The following is a 16,605-nucleotide window of genomic DNA, read 5'->3' on the forward strand; positions in this document are numbered from 1 at the left end:
ATGTTGGAATCACCTGGAAGCTTTTAGAAATCAAGATGTCCAGCCGGACGAGGTGGCTGACACCTGTAATCCCAGCATTTTGGGAGGTTGAGGTGAGTGGATCACCTGAGGTCAGGAGTTTGAGACCAGCCTGACCAATATGGTGAAATCCCTTCTCTACTAAAAATACAAAAATTAGCTGGGGGTGGTGGCAGGTGCCTGTAATCCCAGCTACTCGGGAGGCTGAGGCAGGAGAATGGCGTGAACCCGGGAGGTGGAGCTTGCAGTGAGCCGAGATCGCGCCACTGCACTCCAGCCTGGGCGACAAAGCAAGACTCCGTCTCAAAAAAAAAAAAAAAAAAAAAAAAAAAGAAAAGAAAAGAAAAAAAAGAAATTCTGATGTCTGGTCTGTGGTCCAGCTTTCTTAAATCAGAATCACTGAGGGCCCAGGCTTCAGTAGTTTTTTTACTTCCCACCCCCTCCAAGGGGGTGCTGCCAACCCTGAAAGCCAGCTCTCTTGAGAGGAATGGCCAACTTTGTATCTATACCTATCTTCTAACATGTTATTCAATTGAAGGTAATGTTGCCTACCTAGGAACAGATTTTCTCATATTTTTGCTAATACCTGAAAAGTATACTGAAGTCAGCTTTCCAGGAATTATAAGTCTTAGGGCTGTATCTTAATTCACACTCTAAACCAATCCTGGTAACTTCATTCCTCTGCCAGTGACTGACTTAAACATGGACTCCTGCTGCCCTTCTGGCCAAAACAAAAGAGGGAATATGGATTCAGGATGACTAGGAAAGTGGTCTTCACTCTTAAAGAGGAACTTTAAGAGGTGGTACATTCTTTGTTCTTCCTGCAATTGAATGTTGTTGTGTGATACCTGGAGCCACTGCAGATGGCTCATAACCATAGGGACTGAGGGCACATTTGGGCAGAGAGGTCAGAAGGTGGGTCAGAAGTTGTGTTATGGTTGACCTGCTGAACTGTCCAGCCTTCATAACTGTCTCTGATCTCCTTTCTGAAACACTAATTTTTCTTATTTATTAAGATACTTTTAGCTGGATTTTCTTTTACTGTTTGCTGAAAGCCTCCTAGTAGCTAATATTTATCCCATAGATGAATAATAACATTAATAATGCATGCTATGAAATACTCTGTAATAACAAACATAAGTCATGGACTTTTAATACAGAAAGGACCCCAAACATCATGCAATCCAACTGTTCAGATAGTCTCTGGACAGTGCTGAAATATGTTTTGCTTCCAGCAGAATAACAGAAAATTTAGAAAACTTGCTGAGTTGGTATTTTTGCAAGTCATCTTCTCATTTTCTGCCTTTGACTTGACAGATGAGGAACATCCAAATAAATAGATTGTTTCTGCCTGAAGGGGCACAGAATGCACTGCCTGGGGAAACATATTCTTATGTACAACGTATGCGTGTGCATTGCTCATTTGAAAATGGAAGAACAATGAGTGGCTCATGAAGCTATTCTTGAGTTCTCCTTTGCTGACCCTCTCTTATGTAGAATTCAAATCTAGAATTATTAATAGAATCAGGAGGAGTTGGTAAATTTAAATTTAATTAATATCATTACACTTTCCAATTGGTTGTGATTAAATTAGAAAAAAATACTTCTGGTATGGTTCAAAAGTAACTTGTAATCATGTCTCAAAATGGGTATTTTGGTCTGTTTCATTCATTGCAATATCAGCACAGTATTCATTCATTGCAGTATCCTCAGTGCCTAGAATAGCACCTGGCACATTGTAAATACTCAATAAATACTGGTTGAAACAAATAAATGCATGAGTAACTTCCTAATGACTACCATATCCCACCACTGTTTCTAGCTTAGTTACTATCTGAAAGAGAGCACATCCTTAATAATTGTTAGCTGAATAAGTTAATGAATAACTGGACATTTCTTATGTTTTATATCAGATATTAGGAGGGTAATGGGTACATTGGCTCCGAAGGCAAAATATTTATTTACTAAGAGATCCTGAAATATTTTCGTTGACTCTAGAATCCCAAAGCTGAGGTTACCAGTCTTCAGGCTTACATATCACATTTTACTTTGCTGATGAAAATTATTATTTTTCTCTTGAAGAACGATACCCATGCTCTCACTGTGCGACATTACTTTCTTTAAATTTAGAGTTTTAGCTTTTTTCTTAACGTCAATAAATATTTATTTAATGTCTACTTCAAAGAGGCATTGGTCTCAGTATTGCAGAGTAAATAAAGACAAGAAGGACCCAAGGCCTGAGTTTGTAACCTAGGATGACCATATGCTTCTTGAAGTTATAGTAATTGTGATTTCCTCTAATGGTTAGCCAAGTGACAGGCAAGAAGTACTCAATAGGTGTGTGTTGAATGGAAAACTGTTACACTGAATTAAAGACAGTGTATAACATACGTCTCTAAAGGAAATGCAAACCGCTGTGTGAGGTTTCTAGAGGGAATAGTCTCATCTAGACCGTGGGGGAGCTTTCTGGAGAAAGTAATCCTTAGAGACAGGTTGCCAATAGTTGCAAATGATAGGAGAGCCTACCTTACATGGATAAATCAGCTTAACAATCACAATGTCATCAGGCATCTTCAAAAAAAGTAAATAGTACAATTTATCTCATATATAGGTTGTTTAGTGTATAGGTCTTCAAAGATAACTAAGAGTTGCCAAGTGTAGTACTTGAATGCCCATACGAGTAATTTTTACTTGCATCATAGACATAGTCAACGGTTCCTAAATGTTGCTGCATGTTGTAATCACCCGATGGTCTTTGAACACTACAGATGTTTGGTCATCCTCAGATATTCTGATTTAATCAGTATGGAGAGTAATCAGGACATTAAAAATATTAAAAGCTTCCCAGGTGACTGCAATGTGGAGCAAAGTTTGGGACCCGGCTCTGTAAGTGATGAAAAGAGGTATGATGATAAAGGGAGAGCAAGGTGGGAGTTACATTTCATTTCTGAAGGGTCATTTTGGACTTAGGAGTTTAACGTACTGAAAGGAAAGTCTGGCAGGGAATTCACCAAGTAGATCTGAAATCCAGGAGCAAAGACATTTCTTACTTAGGTTTGGAAGTCATTGGTATGGCAGAACCAGCTTCACCTAATGAACTCCTGTTCGTTGTATCAATTACAGCTGACATTGCTTTTCACTGGGGAAACTAGCCTAAGCTGCTAAAAAGGTCAGACACCTGTGTTCCATGCTCTAAAACCCATCTGAACTTCTTTGGCACGGTACTGTTCACAGTTTATATTATATATATATATTTTTTTTTTTTTTGGTGTTATGTATATATGCAAATGAGCTCATCTGTGGTTGGAAAGTAGAGGATTTTTGTCTGTGCAACACAAAGTACAATAATTCATCTGAATATAGCAAGCTTAGATAAGGACTGTTCAGCAAGGTGTCCCCATACTCTGCTATTTGGCTCAGATTGGTCAGATGTTTTATCTTGGAAGTCTTTACTGCATGGTTATCCCTATCTTTTGGCACTTCACACCATCTTCATAACTTAGTCCTCAGAGAATCAAGAAACACGGATAATACAAAGCCTGTATTAAGGTTCTCTAAGAAAAAATCTATGGAGTATATATGTATTACATTTTATTGAGGGCTTTCAAGCTGAGGATCATGTAAAATTTAAACTAAAAGATACTACATTTTTCCCTAAAGAAATTTTAATCTTAAATTTTAAAAAGTAACTGATGAAACAAGCATGTTCAAAAATTTTTGTTAAGGAATAAACTCTTATTTTTCCACTTTATGTTTCTTCAGTCTTTTCTAATTTATTTTTTTTCTGTAGTGCAGTTTTTTTCCTCTGTCCAGTTCTTGGCTTTCAATGACTTATTCCTGTTCCTATTGTATTTATTTTTACAAGGTGTCTTTTTTAAAGTTAGCACTAATTCGTGTTTCTTAAGCTGTCATTAGTATTTATTTTGAAGCTTCCCCTCTCTTAGAGTTTGTGATATACAGCAAGCATGAACAACTTTTGCTTAAAAGGCCCGATAGTGAATGTAGACCATGTAGACCAAGATGCAAAATTGAGGTTATTGCTCAGTCATTGCGTAGTTCCCAAATCACCTCAAATACCTTAGTCTTCCTTGTTCCATGTCTAAAACATAAGTTAATAGAGTCGCCTAACTCATGGAATGCTGTGTTAAATCTTGCTTTTCTCTAGACGGCCCATTAAAGGTCTGGATCATTGTGTTAGCCAAAGAGCTTCATGTTAGAATTGTAACCAAAGTTCAGGTCTTTGTTAAGGAGCAAAACTTTTTTCACAAACCCAGTGTACAATCGCAGCAAGTTTAAAGGCTGGTGACTATTAACATATTAACTAAAAATGTTGCTTAAAGGAGGAGAATTTTCTCCTTAGAAAGAAATGAACAAAAAACGAATGACAAGCTAGTAGCATTAGAATGGATGAAAATTTTGCTCTCCTACCACTAATTAAGAAAAGGTAAAGCCGGCCAGTGTAGCATTTGCATGACAAAGAAAGCAGTGCAAACAGAAAGTGGCTCAAGATTAATGTCCTGTTAAGATTCAAAGTTGAAAGGAGATATAAAACAGGAAAAATTTTACATTTGCTCTTGCAAGCATTTGTGGCCTTCAAGGGCTTTATCCTCCAGGGGAAAGAGGTGTGCTTGTCATTCAGACCAGTACGACTTTAAAAGAGCAAAACTGTCTATCTTTGCTTTCACATATGTAAACTATCTTCCTTTTTACTCTTTCTTTGTAGTTTCAAACTAAAGAATATGTTGCTGCCGATATGTGAGCTAACTTCCGCTCATCATAGGCTTCCAAAGTTCCTGTCCCTGCCAGTACTGAAATTCAGAGAAAATAATATGATGCCATCACATTGAGTCAGTGTTTGCAGCAGATAGAGGTTAATGCTATGAAGCTAATTATTTTTTCTTTAGAAACACTGCGTCATTGTTATTTGGTGAAGTCTGTGAGCCAGTGCCAGTCCCCATGTTGTTTGTTACTGGTCTACAGCAAGAGAAGTTACAAATTTGACACTAAAGGTTTAGAGACATTAAGCACATTGACAGTAATTTTACATCTAATAATTATAATGATAAAAAAGAACCTGTTTGTATGTCTTTGTTCTTATTCCATTTTCTTATTAATTTCTTTGTATTGTATTGTACAAAATTGCCTTTGAAAGAAGTGGTAGATTTTATTTTTAAATGATCTTTTACTACAGAGCATTTGAAATAACCTGTCTTAACACATTTTTGGTGATGGGAAATTCTCACTGGAAAAATAACAAAATCAACAGCAACAACTACAACTACAATCATCATTTTTGCTTGTAATACTATAATTTGTGTTGTTGTGGCAGGCCAGTTCTCATTAACACAGGCCTTCATAACAACTATTTCAGCACTGACTGAGTGGTTGAGTTAAATATTCAAAGCTGAAAGAGCCAGTGACCTTATACAAAGGCTGGAATATAATAAAAGCCCACCAAGAGTCTTGCTTGGGCCTTTCCTGGGACTTGAAGTATGACTGGATCATGAAGGAATTCTTAAGAAGACCCATTTAGGATTATTGGGGGTCTGAAGAAACTCCCCAGGCCTCTACAAACAAGTTTATTGGGGGTCTGAAGGAACTCCACAAACCTCTATGACTTAGGAGGAGAAAAGATAAAAGTAGTGACCCCAGGACCTCAACCCATTCAGATTAAGTAAACTTACAGATTCCAGAGGAAGGTCTTCAGGACTCAGATCTTAGTTATAGATTAAAAGAAGTTAATCACTTATGTCTTTAGATCAATGCATACTTATACATAGACATATAACTTAGAAGATGTATTAGTCTGTTTTCAACACTGCTGATAAAAACATACCTGAGACTGGGCAATTTACAAAAGAAAGAGGTTTAATGGTTCCACATGGCTAGGGGGGCCTCACAATCATGGTGGAAGGCAAAAAGGAGCAAGTCATGTCTTACATGGATGGCAGCAGCCAAAGAAAGAGCTTGTGCAGGGAAACTCCCTCCCCCCAACACAGTTGTTGTTGTTGTTTTTTGTTTGTTTTTTTTTTTTGGAGACTGAGTCTCTCTCTGTCACCCAGGCTGGAGTGCAATGGTGTGATCTCAGCTCACTGCAACCTCTGCCTCCGAGGTTCAAGCAATTCTCCTGCCTCAGTCTCCCGAGTAGCTGGGATTACAGGTGCCCACCATGACATGTGGCTAATTTTTGTATTTTTAGTAGAGACAGGGTTTCACCATGTTAGACAGGCTGGTCTCAAACTCCTGACCTCAAGTGATCCACCTGCATTGGCCGCCCAAAGTGCTGGGATTAGAGACATGAGCCACCACACCCTGCCAAAACTCCCATTTTTAAAACCATCAGATCTCAGGAGACTCATTCACTATCACAAGAATAGCATGGGAAAGACTCACCCCCATAATTCAGCCACCACTGGGTTCCTCCCACAACATGTCAGAATTGTGGGAGTTACAATTCAGGATGAGATTTGGGTGGGGACATAGCCAAACCATATCATTCCACCCTTGGCCCCTCCCAAATCTCTTATCTTCACATTTCAAAACCAATCATGCCTTCCCAACAGTTCCCCCAAAGTCTTAACTCATTTCAGCATTAACTCAAAAGTCCACAGTAAAAGTCTCATCTCAGACTAGGCAAGTGCCTTCTTTCTATGAGCCTGTAAAATCAAAAGCAAGTTAGTTACTTCCTAGATACAATGGGGGTATACACAATGGGGAAATACAGCCATTGCAAATGGGAGAAATTGGCCAAAACAGTGGCTACAAGCCCCATTCAAGTCTGAAATCTAGCAGGGCAGTCAAATCCTAAAGCTCCAAAATGATCTCCTTTCACTCTGTGTCTCACATCTGGGTCACACTGATGAAAGAGGTGGGATCCCATGGTCTTTAGCAACTCCACCCCTGTGGCTTTGCAGAGTACAGGCTCCCTCCTGGCTGCTTTCATGGGCTGATGTTGAGTGTCTGTGGTTTTTCCAGGCACACGGTGCAAGTTGTTGGTGGATCTACCATTCTGGGGTCTGGAGAACAGTGGCCCTCTTCTCACAGCTCCACTAGGTATGCCCCAGTAGGGACTCCATGTGAGGGCTCAGACCACATATTTCCCTTCCGCACTGCCCTGGCAGAAATTCTCCATGAGAGCCCTGCCCCTGCAGCAAACTTCTGCCTGGAAATCCAGACATTTCCATTCATCCTCTGAAACCTAGATGGAGGTTCCCAAACCTCAATTCTTGACTACTGTGTACCCACAGGCTCAACACCACATGGAAGCTGCCAAGGGTTGGGGCTTTCCCTCTCTGAAGTCATGGCCTGAGCTGTACCTTGGCCCCTTTTAGTCATGGCTGAAGTGGCTTGGATGCAAGGCATCAAATCCTTAGACTGCATACAGCGTGGGAACCCTGGGCCCAGCCCATGATTCCATTTTTTCTTTCTAGGTATCTGGGCCTGTGATGGGAGGGGCTGCTGGGAAGACCTCTGACATGCCTGGGAGACATTTTTCCTATTGCCTTGGGGATTAACATTCAGCTCCTCATTATTTATGCAAATTTCTACAGCTGGTTTGAATTTTTCCTTAGAAAATGGGATTTTATTTTCTATTGCATTGTCAGGCTGCAAATTTTCCAGACTTTTATGTACTGCTTCCCTTATAAAACTGAATGCCTTTAACAGCACCCAAGCCACCTCTTGAATGCTTTGCTGCTTAGAAATTTCCTCTGCCAGACCCTAAATCTTCCCTTCTCAAGTTCAAAGTTCCATAAATCTCTAAGGCAGGGGCAAAATGCCACCAGTCTGTTTGCTAAAACATAACCTTTGCTCTAGTTCCCAACAAGTTCCTCATTTCCATCTGAGACCACTTCAGCCTGGACTTTATTGTCCATGTTGCTATCAGCATTTTGGGCAAAGCCATTCAACAAGTCTCTAGGAAGTTCCAAACTTTCCCACATTTTCCTGTCCTCTTCTGAGCCCTCCAAACTATTCCAACCCCTGCCTGCTACCCAGTTACAAAGTCGCTTCCGCATTATTGAATATCTTTTCAGCAGCACCTCACTCCTGGTACCAATTTGCTGTATTAGTCCATTTTCATGCTGCTGATAGAGACATACCTAAGACTGGGTAGTTTGCAAAAGAAAGAGGTTTAATGGACTTATGGTTCCACGTGTCTGGTGGGGGAGCTCACAATCGTGGTGGAAGGCAAGGAAGAGCAAGCCACGTCTTACAAGGGTGGCAGCAGGCAAAGAGAGAGCTTGTGCAGGGAAACTCCCATTCTTAAAACTATCAGATCTTGTGAGAGTCATTCACTATGCAAGAACAGCACAGGAATGACCCACCCCCATAATTCAATCACCTCCCACCAGGTTTCTCCCACAACACATGGAAATTGTGGGAATTACAATGCAAGATGAGATTTGAGTGGGGACACAGCCAAACCATATCAGAAGGTATATAAGCTCTGGAAGACTTTATAATTTTTAGTCTGGCAATATTTTCCAGGCCTTCTCCCTGTAACCGGCTACAGAAATAAAAACTCTCTTCCTTCCCATTCATCTTGCATCTTGCTATTGGGCCATGAGAATAAGCAGCCTGACCCTTAGTTTGGTCTGGGAACACTGTGTTGTGTAACACCTACAACTGGATCAGTGACTTTTCTCATTTAATAATCTCAGAGAATCTAAGGAAGTTATTACCATTCCTACTTTATAAATGAGGAAACCGATACTCAGAGAGTTAAATAATGACAATGTATAATTTTCAAAAAATTGAAACACATAGTTCTTATATAGACATAATGTGAGTACTTGTTAAAGATTTTAAAACTCATTAAAAGAGGAATCAGTAGAATGATAAAGCTAGTTCCAATGGGGATTCAAGATGTTACTGGAAAGGGGTCCCGTTCCAGATCCAAGAGAGAGTTCTTGGACCTCACACAAAAAACAATTTGGGGTGAGTCCATAAAGTGACAGCAAATTTATTAGGAAAGTAAAGGAATAAAGAATAGCTACTCCATAGGCAGAGCAGCCCCATGGGCTGCTGGTTGGCTATTTTTATGGTTATTTCTTGATTACATGCTAAAAAATGGGTGGATTATTCATGAGTTTTCCAGGAAAGGAGTGGGCAATTCTTAGAACTGGAGGTTCCTCCCCATTTTAAACTATATAGGATAATTTGCTGACATTGCCATGGCATTTGTAAACTGTCCTGGCACTGATGGGAGTGTCTTTTAGCATGCTAATGTATTACAATTAGCATATAATGAGTAGTGAGGATAACCAGAGGTCACTTTCATCACCATCTTGGTTTTGGTGGGTTTTATCTGGCTTGTTTACCACATACTTTTATCAGTAATGTCTCTGTTACCTGTACCTTGTGCTGACCTCCTATCTCATCCTGTGACTAAGAATGCCTAACCTCCTTAGAATGCAGCCCAGTAAGTCTCTGCCTTACTTTACCCAGCCCTATTCAAGATGGAGTCACTCTGGTTCAAACACCTCTGACAAAGAGACCAAAGCATTTAGAATTAATGAAAGACAGAATGCTAAAATATGACTGTAAAAACAGGTGCTTTTAGAAGAGCCTCCCAGTTAGACTCAGGTGGCTCTAACACCCTGAGTTCTTATGTAAGCCAACCAAACCCAACTCAGTGTGAGCAGTCAGATCCTAGAGAAACAACACTTAAACTTCACCAGTGAGAAGCTACTAACCAATCTCTAACTCGGGATTTTAAGGCCACTTCTCCAGTTTAACCATTCAAATATTTTCTTTGCCTTTCTGCTAGATAAAAAGCATTTTATTTTCTCTTAGATAAAAATTATTTTCAATGTGTTCATTTTCTACAAGTTTAAATCTACTTTTCAGAGTATGAGCCAAGATTAATAATAAATGTGAAGCCAAAAGAAGAAAGAACTCTTAGACAAGTCTTTCAGGGCTAGGTAGATCATCAAATTCCATTATGACCATGCTTCTATCTAGCTCAAAACGTGATACTCCGAAGTCTGGCAACTTGCATGCTGAGTACTTTGAACTGAAGGAGACTGGAAGGACATCAAAAGCAAAGTCTTTGTGACTTTCTTCTGTCCTCCTGTCTCCTGCCCATCGTTCTCCTCTTAAAGTGATTGGTAGAAAACAGAATTCTCCCCCAAGGTACTTCATAGAAACTAGAACTCTTCTTCCCCAAAGCAAGCCATAAAACGGAGAAAAGTCATTCTCTGATATTCTCCCTTTTTTTTTTTTTTTTTTTTTTTGGAATATCCTCATTCCAAAGGGGTCCTGCCTCATATGCAGGAGGAAATAAGGCTGCACAGAGAGGCCAAGAAGAATCCGAGCAGACAGCCTCTGCTGGGTTTTCCCCTCAGTCTATTTATTACTAGTAAATCATACCTTTGTCCAATCACATTTCTACAGAGCTGTCCATTCTTCATCTAACCCAAGCATATAAATAGACAGTTTTCCTGCAGTTTTGAGTCTTTAGTTCTGATCTCCTGAGTCATGTAAAATTTCGATTGCATACATTTGTTACTTTTTTTCTGTTAACGTGTCTTGCTACAAGTGTCTGCTGTGGCCCCTATGATGGACAAGGACATATACCATAGTTTTTCACTCCTACACTTCACAAAGAAAAGTCAGAAAGTGACCATTCCAGGTTTTATTGCTTGCTTTGGGGGACAGGGATTCTAGTTTCTATGGACTCGATTTAGAAGACTGATAAGGGTGGGTGACAGGAGATGGGAGAAGGTCATAGAGACCTTGCTTCTGTGGCCCTCCTGTCGTCTTCAGCTCAAAAATACTCAGTGTGCCAAGGCAGGAGACTTTGGGATATTGTGTTCAGCGCCCTGCCGTTAGTAATCATGCTATGAATATTCAAATATAAGAGAACCTATTTTCACATCCATCTCTATATTCTAGAGTATTGATTACATACATAAGGATAGATACGTGGAAGGATGGATACTAGTTGTATACTAAAAGGCTCAGGCTTTGGATACTGAACTGAAATTCTAGCTTAATTGTTTTCTAGCAGAATGATCTGGGGCAAATTATTATTTTTTTTATTTTATTTTTTATTTATTTATTTTTATATTTTTTATTTATTTATTTATTTATTTTTTATTTTATTATTATTATACTTTAAGTTTTAGGGTACATGTGCACAATGGGCAGGTTAGTTACATATGTATACATGTGCCATGCTGGTGCGCTGCACCCACTAACTCCTCATTTAGCATTAGGTATATCTCCTAAAGCTATCCCTCCCCCCTTCCCCCACCCCACAACAGTCCCCAGAGTGTGATGTTCCCCTTCCTGTGTCCATGTGATCTCATTGTTCAATTCCCACCTATGAGTGAGAATATGTGGTGTTTGGTTTTTTGTTCTTGTGATAGTTTACTGAGAATGATGATTTCCAATTTCATCCATGTCCCTACAAAGGACATGAACTCATCATTTTTTATGGCTGCATGGTATTCCATGGTGTATATGTGCCACATTTTCTTAATCCAGTCTATCATTGTTGGACATTTGGGTTGGTTCCAAGTCTTTGCTATTGTGAATAATGCCGCAATAAACATACGTGTGCATGTGTCTTTATAGCAGCATGATTTATATTCCTTTGGCTATATACCCAGTAATGGGATGGCTGGGTCAAATGGTATTTCTAGTTCTAGATCCCTGAGGAATCGCCACACTGACTTCCACAATGGTTGAACTAGTTTACAGTCCCAACAACAGTGTAAAAGTGTTCCTATTTCTCCACATCCTCTCCAGCACCTGTTGTTTCCTGACTTTTTAATGATTGCCATTCTAACTGGTGTGAGATGGTATCTCATTGTGGTTTTGATTTGCATTTCTCTGATGGCCAGTGATGGTGAGCATTTTTTCATGTGTTTTTTGGCTGCATAAATGTCTTCTTTTGAGAAGTGTCTGTTCATGTCCTTCACCCACTTTTTGATGGGGTTGTTTGTTTTTTTCTTGTAAATTTGTTTGAGTTCTTTGTAGATTCTGGATATCAGCTACTCATCTGACATGGGGCAAATTATTTAACCTCTCTAAACCTCCTTTTACTAATGTATACATGGAGATAATATTAATAGCACCTCATAGAGCTTTGGTGAGGATTGAGTTAGAGAATGCCTGTAAAAGCTTGACACAGTACCTAACATGCTTTCTCCCCACTTCTCCTAGTTTCTTTCAGTGAAATGTTCCAATAACAACAACTCCTGGCCTTGCTTTGCACTCTCACATATTAGGCCCTAGAGATGGAGGAACAATATCTATCTGAATGGTGACCTTGAAAGAAGAAAGTAGGCATGCATATCCTGGTCCCTTCTTTCCTTTCTTTTTTCATGTGGGTATGCTGCTTGTAAGTATCACGTATTTTTTATCATTGAGCAGGACGTCATTTGCCTGCAGATGCAGACCGGCTTCTCTAACAATAGTTTAATCCATATAGATCATTTTGACTCTTTTTTCTTATTTCTCAAAGGTTTTAGAACCTGGGCAAGGAACAGTGTTACTCCCTTGAACCTCATGATGGCTTATAGAAAATTCAATGAAAGCTGTTTTTAGCTCTATATATTTTTAAATGGTTGTTTTACTGCTTTTTAGTTTTTGCTTGTTTTTAAATTGGTTACCTTTCTTTATTGAGCTTTATTTCTAAATAGGATAAAATTATTAACCTCTATGGGTTATTGTAAACCTGGAAAATTATTCTGTATGTAAATTCTCTGACCCATAGTGAACATTCTATCTTGTGACCAGAATTCCTGTCAAATATTTTGCTCTTGAGGGTATGTTTATTTTATATATAGGGCCACTTAAGCATAATAACTAAATTGCTATTTTGCATGAAAAATACAAACTCTTGGATAGATAACAATGGAACCAAAAGGAAACTTTTATTGTTTTTGAATAATTAGGATAGTAACTGCCAGTCACTGCTTTGCTTTGTAAAAAGTTTGAAAAGTACATTTGTACTCAGAGAGTTTTTTTCCTGATGTCTAATATTAGTCAAGATACATTTTATTAAATCAAATTATTCAAATTTAAAATCCTGTGGTAACAGGATTGGGATGTGAAAAACAAATTATTCCTTAAAGTACTAACTGGAAAATCTATCATAAATGTGAAAAATTTTTTCAAAAAGGGACTTTGATCAAATAGCTGGAATTCCGTCTTATGATGAATATCCATCAGAAACAAAACAGATGACTTAAACCACATGAGTGTCTTTCATGATAAAAAAAAATCATAAATAATTCATGGATTATTTCACTTCAGTGTGTTGCTGATTTTTAATTAAATCCAATTAGAGTCAATTCATTTTATCACGTGCAGTTTGTTTCTGTACCATCTTAGTTTCAAAGTATTTTTATGTTCCTAATTCTAAACTCTGTAGGCTATAAAGATGCATACTGCAAAACCTGTAAGGCTGGTATTTAGAGTGTTTTTGGTAACAGAAAAGAGCAAGGCAAAGGGATTATTTTTTTCCCCTGAGCTGATAAATGTTATTTATGAAGAATGGACATGAATTAATGGTTCTGTCAGTAATTCTGTAGTTATGACTTCGAAGCAGGCACCATTTCCTTGAATTCCTGGGAAGCTATATTTTATGTTTGCTTTCTTTTGACAATGGTTTTTGTTAAAACTGGGTTGCTAATAACTCCCTAAAGCAAGTTAGTTTACTGAGCAATATAATTTGACAAATGCTTATTAGTAAAAGCTATACTCTTGAGATTTACTTGACTGAAGTGTCCCATTGATTGTCATTAATTATCATGTTGATTCACAAACAAGTTTCTATGTTCATTTGTCACTTCAGCAATTTAGATATTGATTGGATCCATTTGGACGTGTAACACCCAAGTTGAGGCTCCCTTGAAAACTTGTCAAAAGGTACAAAAGATTATACTGACAGTCAACAGTACAGAACACAACAGCATTATATTTAAGCAGTTAATCATTTCTGGAGAAGAAAATGCAGTAGTTTCCAAAAGAAATTGGCTAAAAGAATACAAAGAAGTTGCCAGTGGAAGGCATTAGGATGTATTCTTGAGAATTCAAGTAGGCACAATGGTAGTCAGTTAATAGGGTTTAAAAACAAACACACAGACAAAAAATCACGTCACTTACAACCTCTAGGAACAAAAAACATACCTATAGCTGATAGACCTAAGGCATGGGATTGCAGGCCTTACGGGGCAATACTCTTAGCATTTGCTTTTAGGAAGAACCTAGCGTCTGTCAACAAGTATATACCCGATGGAATGGCATTGCTTACCACAGTGTTAAGATGGAAGAAGCACCGGATGGACGTCACAAATCCCCTGTCACAAACCCCAGGCTCTTCACTTAGCTGTATTCTTAGTGGGAACTCGGGCAAGATATTTAGTGACTTTTATCTTGCCAAAGATATCACTTAATGTAGATGTGCCGTTATTTTATGTGCCACTAGGAAAGAAAAATACCAAGAAACCGTGGCACGGTATCAATTGTAAAACGCAGCTTCTGAGATGCTAAAAGGTATCGAAAAATATATATTCTGAAGGGCCTTACTTCACTTATTTATCTGTGAATGGAGAAGACTGGGTTAGATTGGTGACCATTTAACATAAATTCCTTGGAATGCTAATATGTATAATGTTAAATATAATTTTGCAACAAATAAGATATCCAAGAATACATACCTGTATATTTTATATATATAATAATAATTTTTTATTATTTTCCCAAAATAATAAATGGGAAATAAAATCCCATTTATTTTTAATAAACTTAAATAAATAAATTAAGTCCATGAAGTATGGTCTCCCCTTCTCTGGTGATTTCAAGGACTTATAATTTCATTTTCCTGGTGTTACTGCTAATTTTCATCTCTATTCCTAATTCTCACTGTCCCCTCTTCACACTCTGCCACCAAATGAGTGTACATACAACTTAGGTTGACCCGTGAGAGTCCCCACATCCCTATCCACAGTGACGAAACAGAGATGGGCTTATGAACCAAATAAGCCTAATTAGACCCTTTCCTGAGATTGTATATGAACTCTAGGACAAAGAAAGTCCCTTTATGGTTGGGTTTGCATGTCGGGAACATAGGTATCTAGCATTCATTTTAAAGAACTGTTAAAAAAAAAAAAAACTGTTGGGGAAATAAGCCAATTAGAAATAAGGAATGTAGGCTGGGCATGGTGGCTCACGCCTGTAATCCCAGCACTTTGGGAGGCCAAAGTAGGTGGATCACTTGAGGTCAGGAGCCTGGCCAACATGGTAAAATCCTGTCTCTACTAAAAATACAAAAATTATCCAGATGTGGTGGCAGGCGCCTATAATCCCAGATACTCAGGAGGCTGAGCCAGGAGAATCGCTTGAACCTGGGAGGCAGAGGTTGCAGTGAGCCGAGATCGCATCATTGCACTCCAGCCTGGGTGACAAGAATGAAACTCTGTCTCAAAAAAAAAAAAAAAAGAAAGAAAGAAAGGAAAAATAGAAATAAGGAATGTGAAGAGAAAAATTGCTTTGAGGACATTGTTTATATCACTGAGTTCTGCCTTAACTAAGGCTAGACCACCACTGGCCAATGAATTGTATAAACCAATAAATGTCCTTTTTGCTTAACATGTATGTTTCTGTCATTGCTAATTAAAGGATTCTAATACAGGGGTCAGATATAAAAGTATATTCAGATCAATTACATCTTCAAAGGGACTGCTTTTTAAATGAATTTGTCTTTCATGAATGGACATTTCCTACTAAATTTTGCATTCATTGAGAGTAGTGATAACTGCATGAATTTGAATGTTGGAATAGGAAAGACATGGAACAATGAAGAGGGTGGAAGATGGTGTGATTTATTTTATTTAAAGAAATCAAGATTATCCAAAACGTAAGATGTTAGTCAGCATTTTCCAAAGCGCATTCCCTGGATCTCTAATTTATTTGGGGAAAATTGGGTGTGTTTCCCAAACAAATTCTGCATGTATATTGCCTACCATAGTACCTGGCATGTGGTAAATCATCAGTATACAATTTCTGTGTTTGTGCTCTTAGTGGCAGATTCTTTTTGAATTGCATTTTTGAGGGTAAAAAGAGGCTAAAAGTTAAACTTGTTCTATTCCTTACTGTCTGGTTTGTACCATTCCTGATATCTTCGTTACTTTCTGGAACATTTACTCAAAATCTACGTTACTTTCTTCTTTGACTTCTGCCAAAACAATCTAGTGCATTGCGACTCAAAGTGTGGTTCCCCTAACCATTACTGCTCCACTAACAAATAACAAATCAGGACAAAATACAAATCAGTGCATTCCTTCCTACATTAGAAAAAAATGTCAATTGAACTAAGTAACATACTTAGTAATATAGCTAGTTTATCTTCTCATTGGTGCTTCTTCCTGGCAAAGACCAATAACAAGTGATTGATGGATCTGTACTTAAAGTAGCAGTGACCTGTAAAACAACAACAAGTTGTAATCAGGAACAGCTAGGAATAGCCAGAGGACTTGAGGCTAACACACAGAAATCCCTGTCTTGCAAAGCTCTTCCTCCATGGTTAGAACTTCCAACCACTCATACAGTGTGTGTGGTTGTGGGTGTGAGTGT

This window comes from Gorilla gorilla, chromosome 2 (assembly GCF_029281585.2).
Source record: "Gorilla gorilla gorilla isolate KB3781 chromosome 2, NHGRI_mGorGor1-v2.1_pri, whole genome shotgun sequence".
NCBI lineage: Eukaryota > Metazoa > Chordata > Mammalia > Primates > Hominidae > Gorilla > Gorilla gorilla.